Source organism: Pelobates fuscus, chromosome 3 (genome assembly GCF_036172605.1).
Source record: "Pelobates fuscus isolate aPelFus1 chromosome 3, aPelFus1.pri, whole genome shotgun sequence".
Lineage (NCBI taxonomy): Eukaryota > Metazoa > Chordata > Amphibia > Anura > Pelobatidae > Pelobates > Pelobates fuscus.
In genome coordinates this window covers 399,788,696-399,796,195 of record NC_086319.1, presented here as the reverse complement: position 1 = coordinate 399,796,195, position 7,500 = coordinate 399,788,696, and the positions used below count along the sequence as shown (strand labels likewise).

Below are 7,500 nucleotides of genomic sequence, written 5' to 3'. Positions count from 1 at the left end.
GACTCCCGGTCAGGGAAAGATAATCTTTTCCCGCAACAAGCAAAATGTTCCCTAAAAATACATAAAACCCCACAAATGTTACATCCCCTAATAGCCCTGATCTGGGTGACCAACATATCCAAAGATCACACATATCAGTTCAGAGGTTCAGGAATTTCCTGGAAGTCATAATTTTGACCAAGCGTGCACATGGTCCTATGCCCAAAACAGTTCCATGAAATCAGTGCTAACAGTCGGTCAAATTTGGTAGGCTTTTACAGGTTTCCCTGCAGGGCCCATAATCTGTGGGTAGGAGGCTGGCAAGCAGGCTCCTCCAGGAGCTTGTGGCAAACTCACTTGGAGAGGGAGGAGAGCTATGATACGCCCAGGAAATGGAGATAATGAGATGGTTAAATAATGGTTGATTGAAGCTGTCAGGTGTAGCTCGCACTTTAATTTGAAATCGGTTTCCTTTTTGCCTTTAAAATAAGCGATCTTGCACTGTCTAATTAGGGCGCATTGAGGAAATCTGTGTAAGAATGGACCTTGCTGACATTTTCAGTGCCTTAAAAGGCAAACGTTTGAATTGCACTGTCGCGTGGAAACCTTGAGCTTCTGGATACCACAAACTCGTTTTCTCACAGTTTCAAGCAGCTCACAGTTCCCTGGTAGTCTAGTGGTTAGGATTCGGCGCTCTCACCGCCGCGGCCCGGGTTCGATTCCCGGTCAGGGAAAGTTAATCTTTTCCCGCAACAAGCAAAATGTGTCCTAAAAATACATAAAACCCCACAAATGTTACATCCCCTAATAGCCCTGATCTGGGTGACCAACATATCCAAAGATCACACATATCAGTTCAGGGGTTCAGGAATTTCCTGGAAGTTATAATTTTGACCAAGCGTGCACATAGTCCTATGCCCAAAACAGTTCCATGAAATCAGTTCTAACAGTCGGTCACGTTTGGTAGGCTTTTACAGGTTTCCCTGCAGGGCCCATAATCTGTGGGTAGGAGGCTGGCAAGCAGGCTCCTCCAGGAGCTTGTGGCAAACTCACTTGGAGAGGGAGGAGAGCTATGATACGCCCAGGAAATGGAGATAATGAGATGGTTAAATAATGGTTGATTGAAGCTGTCAGGTGTAGCTCGCACTTTAATTTGAAATCGGTTTCCTTTTTGCCTTTAAAATAAGCGATCTTGCTGCAGTCTAATTAGGGCGCATTGAGGAAATCTGTGTAAGAATGGACCTTGCTGACATTTTCAGTGCCTTAAAAGGCAAACGTTTGAATTGCACTGTCGCGTGGAAACCTTGAGCTTCTGGATACCACAAACTCGTTTTCTCACAGTTTCAAGCAGCTCACAGTTCCCTGTCGTCTAGTGGTTAGGATTCGGCGCTCTCACCGCCGCGGCCCGGGTTCGACTCCCGGTCAGGGAAAGTTAATCTTTTCCCGCAACAAGCAAAATGTTCCCTAAAAATACATAAAACCCCACAAATGTTACATCCCCTAATAGCCCTGATCTGGGTGACCAACATATCCAAAGATCACACATATCAGTTCAGGGGTTCAGGAATTTCCTGGAAGTCATAATTTTGACCAAGCGTGCACATGGTCCTATGCCCAAAACAGTTCCATGAAATCAGTGCTAACAGTCGGTCAAATTTGGTAGGCTTTTACAGGTTTCCCTGCAGGGCCCATAATCTGTGGGTAGGAGGCTGGCAAGCAGGCTCCTCCAGGAGCTTGTGGCAAACTCACTTGGAGAGGGAGGAGAGCTATGATACGCCCAGGAAATGGAGATAATGAGATGGTTAAATAATGGTTGATTGAAGCTGTCAGGTGTAGCTCGCACTTTAATTTGAAATCGGTTTCCTTTTTGCCTTTAAAATAAGCGATCTTGCACTGTCTAATTAGGGCGCATTGAGGAAATCTGTGTAAGAATGGACCTTGCTGACATTTTCAGTGCCTTAAAAGGCAAACGTTTGAATTGCACTGTCGCGTGGAAACCTTGAGCTTCTGGATACCACAAACTCGTTTTCTCACAGTTTCAAGCAGCTCACAGTTCCCTGGTAGTCTAGTGGTTAGGATTCGGCGCTCTCACCGCCGCGGCCCGGGTTCGATTCCCGGTCAGGGAAAGTTAATCTTTTCCTGCAACAAGCAAAATGTGTCCTAAAAATACATAAAACCCCACAAATGTTACATCCCCTAATAGCCCTGATCTGGGTGACCAACATATCCAAAGATCACACATATCAGTTCAGGGGTTCAGGAATTTCCTGGAAGTCATAATTTTGACCAAGCGTGCACATAGTCCTATGCCCAAAACAGTTCCATGAAATCAGTTCTAACAGTCGGTCACGTTTGGTAGGCTTTTACAGGTTTCCCTGCAGGGCCCATAATCTGTGGGTAGGAGGCTGGCAAGCAGGCTCCTCCAGGAGCTTGTGGCAAACTCACTTGGAGAGGGAGGAGAGCTATGATACGCCCAGGAAATGGAGATAATGAGATGGTTAAATAATGGTTGATTGAAGCTGTCAGGTGTAGCTCGCACTTTAATTTGAAATCGGTTTCCTTTTTGCCTTTAAAATAAGCGATCTTGCTGCAGTCTAATTAGGGCGCATTGAGGAAATCTGTGTAAGAATGGACCTTGCTGACATTTTCAGTGCCTTAAAAGGCAAACGTTTGAATTGCACTGTCGCGTGGAAACCTTGAGCTTCTGGATACCACAAACTCGTTTTCTCACAGTTTCAAGCAGCTCACAGTTCCCTGTCGTCTAGTGGTTAGGATTCGGCGCTCTCACCGCCGCGGCCCGGGTTCGACTCCCGGTCAGGGAAAGTTAATCTTTTCCCGCAACAAGCAAAATGTTCCCTAAAAATACATAAAACCCCACAAATGTTACATCCCCTAATAGCCCTGATCTGGGTGACCAACATATCCAAAGATCACACATATCAGTTCAGGGGTTCAGGAATTTCCTGGAAGTCATAATTTTGACCAAGCATGCACATGATCCTATGCCCAAAACATTTCCATGAAATCAGTGCTAACAGTCGGTCACGTTTGGTAGGCTTTTACAGGTTTCCCTGCAGGGCCCATAATCTGTGGGTAGGAGGCTGGCAAGCAGGCTCCTCCAGGAGCTCTTGGCAAACTCACTTGGAGAGGGAGGAGAGCTATGATACGCCCAGGAAATGGAGATAACGAGATGGTTAAATAATGGTTGATTGAAGCTTTCAGGTGTAGCTCGCACTTTAATTTGAAATCGGTTTCCTTTTTGCCTTTAAAATAAGTTATCTTGCTGCAGTCTAATTAGGGCGCATTGAGGAAATCTGTGTAAGAATGGACCTTGCTGACATTTTCAGTGCCTTAAAAGGCAAACGTTTGAATTGCACTGTCGCGTGGAAACCTTGAGCTTCTGGATTCCACAAACTCGTTTTCTCACAGTTTCTAGCAGCTCACAGTTCCCTGGTAGTCTAGTGGTTAGGATTCGGCGCTCTCACCGCCGCGGCCCGGGTTCGATTCCCGGTCAGGGAAAATTAACCTTTTCCCGCAACAAGCAAAACGTGCCCTAAAAATACATAAATCCCCACAAATAGTTAAATCCCCTAATAGCCCTGATCTGGGTGACCAACATATCCAAAGATCACACATATCAGTTCAGGGGTTCAGGAATTTCCTGGAAGTCATAATTTTGACCAAGCGTGCACATGGTCCTATGCCCAAAACAGTTCCATGAAATCAGTGCTAACAGTCAAGTTTGGTAGGCTTTTACAGGTTTCCCTGCAGGGCCCATAATCTGTGGGTAGGAGGCTGGCAAGCAGGCTCCTCCAGGAGCTCGTGGCAAACTCACTTAGAGAGGGAGGAGAGCTATGATAGGCCCAGGTGTAGCTCGCACTTTAATTTGAAATCGGTTTCCTTTTTGCCTTTAAAATAAGCGATCTTGCTGCAGTCTAATTAGGGCGCATTGAGGAAATCTGTGTAAGAATGGACCTTGCTGACATTTTCAGTGCCTTAACCCCTTAAGGACACATGACATGTGTGACATGTCATGATGCCCATTTATTCCAGAAGTTTGGTCCTTAAGGGGTTCAAAAGGCAAACGTTTGAATTGCACTGTCGTGTGGAAACCTTGAGCTTCTGGATACCACAAACTTGTTTTCTCACAGTTTCTAGCAGCTCACAATTCCCTGGTGGTCTAGTGGTTAGGATTCGGTGCTCTCACCGCCGCGGCCCGTGTTTGATTCCCGGTCAGGGAAAGTTAATCTTTTCCCGCAACAAGACAAAATGTTCCCTAAAAATACATAAAACCCCACAAATGTTACATCCCCTAATAGCCTTGATCTGGGTGACCAACATATCCAAAGATCACACATATCAGTTCAGGGGTTCAGGAATTTCCTGGAAGTCATAATTTTGACCAAGCGTGCATATGGTCCAATGCCCAAAACAGTTCCATGAAATCAGTGCTAACAGTCGGTCACGTTTGATAGGCTTTTACAGGTTTCCCTGCAGGGCCCATAATCTGTGGGTAGTAGGCTGGCAAGCAGGCTCCTCCAGGAGCTCGTGGCAAACTCACTTGCAGAGGGAGGAGAGCTATGATACGCCCAGGAAATGGAGATAACGAGATGGTTAAATAATGGTTGATTGAAGCTGTCAGGTGTAGCTCGCACTTTAATTTGAAATCGGTTTCCTTTTTGCCTTTAAAATAAGCGATCTTGCTGCAGTCTAATTAGGGCGCATTGAGGAAATCTGTGTAAGAATGGACCTTGCTGACATTTTCAGTGCCTTAACCCCTTAAGGACACATGACATGTGTGACATGTCATGATGCCCATTTATTCCAGAAGTTTGGTCCTGAAGGGGTTCAAAAGGCAAACGTTTGAATTGCACTGTCGTGTGGAAACCTTGAGCTTCTGGATACCACAAACTTGTTTTCTCACAGTTTCTAGCAGCTCACAATTCCCTGGTGGTCTAGTGGTTAGGATTCGGTGCTCTCACCGCCGCGGCCCGTGTTTGATTCCCGGTCAGGGAAAGTTAATCTTTTCCCGCAACAAGTAAAATGTTCCCTAAAAATACATAAAACCCCACAAATGTTACATCCCCTAATAGCCTTGATCTGGGTGACCAACATATCCAAAGATCACACATATCAGTTCAGGGGTTCAGGAATTTCCTGGAAGTCATAATTTTGACCAAGCGTGCACATGGTCCTATGCCCAAAACAGTTCCATGAAATCAGTGCTAACAGTCGGTCACGTTTGGTAGGCTTTTACAGGTTTCCCTGCAGGGCCCATAATCTGTGGGTAGGAGGCTGGCAAGCAGGCTCCTCCAGGAGCTCGTGGCAAACTCACTTGGAGAGGGAGGAGAGCTATGATAGGCCCAGGTGTAGCTCGCACTTTAATTTGAAATCGGTTTCCTTTTTGCCTTTAAAATAAGCGATCTTGCTGCAGTCTAATTAGGGCGCATTGAGGAAATCTGTGTAAGAATGGACCTTGCTGACATTTTCAATGCCTTAAAAGGCAAACGTTTGAATTGCACTGTCGCGTGGAAACCTTGAGCTTCTGGATACCACAAACTCGTTTTCTCACAGTTTCTAGCAGCTCACAATTCCCTGGTGGTCTAGTGGTTAGGATTCGGCGCTCTCACCGCCGCGGCCCGGGTTCGATTTCCGGTCAGGGAAAGTTAATCTTTTCCCGCAACAAGCAAAATGTTCCCTAAAAATACATAAAACCCCACAAATGTTACATCCCCTAATAGCCCTGATCTGGGTGACCAACATATCCAAAGATCACACATATCAGTTCAGGGGTTCAGGAATTTCCTGGAAGTCATAATTTTGACCAAGCGTGCACATGGTCCTATGCCCAAAACAGTTCCATGAAATCAGTGCTAACAGTCGGTCACGTTTGGTAGGCTTTTACAGGTTTCCCTGCAGGGCCCATAATCTGTGGGTAGTAGGCTGGCAAGCAGGCTCCTCCAGGAGCTCGTGGCAAACTCACTTGGAGAGGAAGGAGAGCTATGATACGCCCAGGAAATGGAGATTACGAGATGGTTAAATAATGGTTGATTGAAGCTGTCAGGTGTAGCTCGCACTTTAATTTGAAATCGGTTTCCTTTTTGCCTTTAAAATAAGTGATCTTGCTGCAGTCTAATTAGGGCGCATTGAGGAAATCTGTTTAAGAATGGACCTTGCTGACATTTTCATTGCCTTAAAAGGTAAACGTTTGAATTTCACTGTCGCGTGGAAACCTTGAGCTTCTGGATTCCACAAACTCGTTTTCTCACAGTTTCTAGCAGCTCACAGTTCCCTGGTGGTCTAGTGGTTAGGATTCGGCGCTCTCACCGCCGCGGCCCGGGTTCGATTTCCGGTCAGGGAAAGTTAATCTTTTCCCGCAACAAGCAAAATGTTCCCTAAAAATACATAAAACCCCACAAATGTTACATCCCCTAATAGCCCTGATCTGGGTGACCAACATATCCAAAGATCACACATATCAGTTCAGGGGTTCAGGAATTTCCTGGAATTCATAATTTTGACCAAGCGTGCACATGGTCCTATGCCCAAAACAGTTCCATGAAATCAGTGCTAACAGTCGGTTAAGTTTGGTAGGCTTTTACAGGTTTCCCTGCAGGGCCCATATTCTGTGGGTAGGAGGCTGGCAAGCAGGCTCCTCCAGGAGCTCGTGGCAAACTCACTTGGAGAGGGAGGAGAGCTATGATACGCCTAGGAAATGGAGATAACGAGATGGTTAAATAATGGTTGATTGAAGCTGTCAGGTGTAGCTCGCACTTTAATTTGAAATCGGTTTCCTTTTTGCCTTTAAAATAAGCGATCTTGCTGCAGTCTAATTAGGGCGCATTGAGGAAATCTGTGTAAGAATGGACCTTGCTGACATTTTCATTGCCTTAAAAGGCAAACGTTTGAATTGCACTGTCGTGTGGAAACCTTGAGCTTCTGGATTCCACAAACTCGTTTTCTCACAGTTTCTAGCAGCACACAGTTCCCTGGTGGTCTAGTGGTTAGGATTCGGCGCTCTCACCGCCGCGGCCCGGGTTCGATTCCCGGTCAGGGAAAGTTAATCTTTTCCCGCAACAAGCAAAATGTTCCCTAAAAATACATAAAACCCCACAAATGTTACATCCCCTAATAGCCCTGATCTGGGTGACCAACATATCCAAAGATCACACATATCAGTTCAGGGGTTCAGGAATTTCCTGGAAGTCATAATTTTGACCAAGCGTGCACATGGTCCTATGCCCAAAACAGTTCCATGAAATCAGTGCTAACAGTCGGTCACGTTTGGTAGGCTTTTACAGGTTTCCCTGCAGGGCCCATAATCTGTGGGTAGTAGGCTGGCAAGCAGGCTCCTCCAGGAGCTCGTGGCAAACTCACTTGGAGAGGGAGGAGAGCTATGATACGCCCAGGAAATGGAGATAACGAGATGGTTAAATAATGGTTGATTGAAGCTGTCAGGTGTAGCTCGCACTTTAATTTGAAATCGGTTTCCTTTTTGCCTTTAAAATAAGCGATCTTGCT

At 45.9% G+C, this 7,500-nt stretch overlaps 4 non-coding genes across 4 annotated transcripts; all 4 read left to right on the top strand.

The window, feature by feature from the left end:
* Positions 1-641: 641 nt before the first annotated feature.
* On the top strand, positions 642-713 carry TRNAE-CUC (transfer RNA glutamic acid (anticodon CUC)). The gene has a single exon. It is a non-coding gene; the product is annotated as a tRNA-Glu (tRNA).
* A 1,320-nt stretch (positions 714-2,033) lies between these two features.
* On the top strand, positions 2,034-2,105 carry TRNAE-CUC (transfer RNA glutamic acid (anticodon CUC)). Its single transcript has one exon. It is a non-coding gene; the product is annotated as a tRNA-Glu (tRNA).
* Positions 2,106-3,426: 1,321 nt separating this feature from the next.
* TRNAE-CUC (transfer RNA glutamic acid (anticodon CUC)) lies at positions 3,427-3,498 on the top strand. Its single transcript has one exon. It is a non-coding gene; the product is annotated as a tRNA-Glu (tRNA).
* Positions 3,499-6,965: 3,467 nt separating this feature from the next.
* Positions 6,966-7,037, top strand: TRNAE-CUC (transfer RNA glutamic acid (anticodon CUC)). Its single transcript has one exon. It is a non-coding gene; the product is annotated as a tRNA-Glu (tRNA).
* Positions 7,038-7,500: the final 463 nt, after the last annotated feature.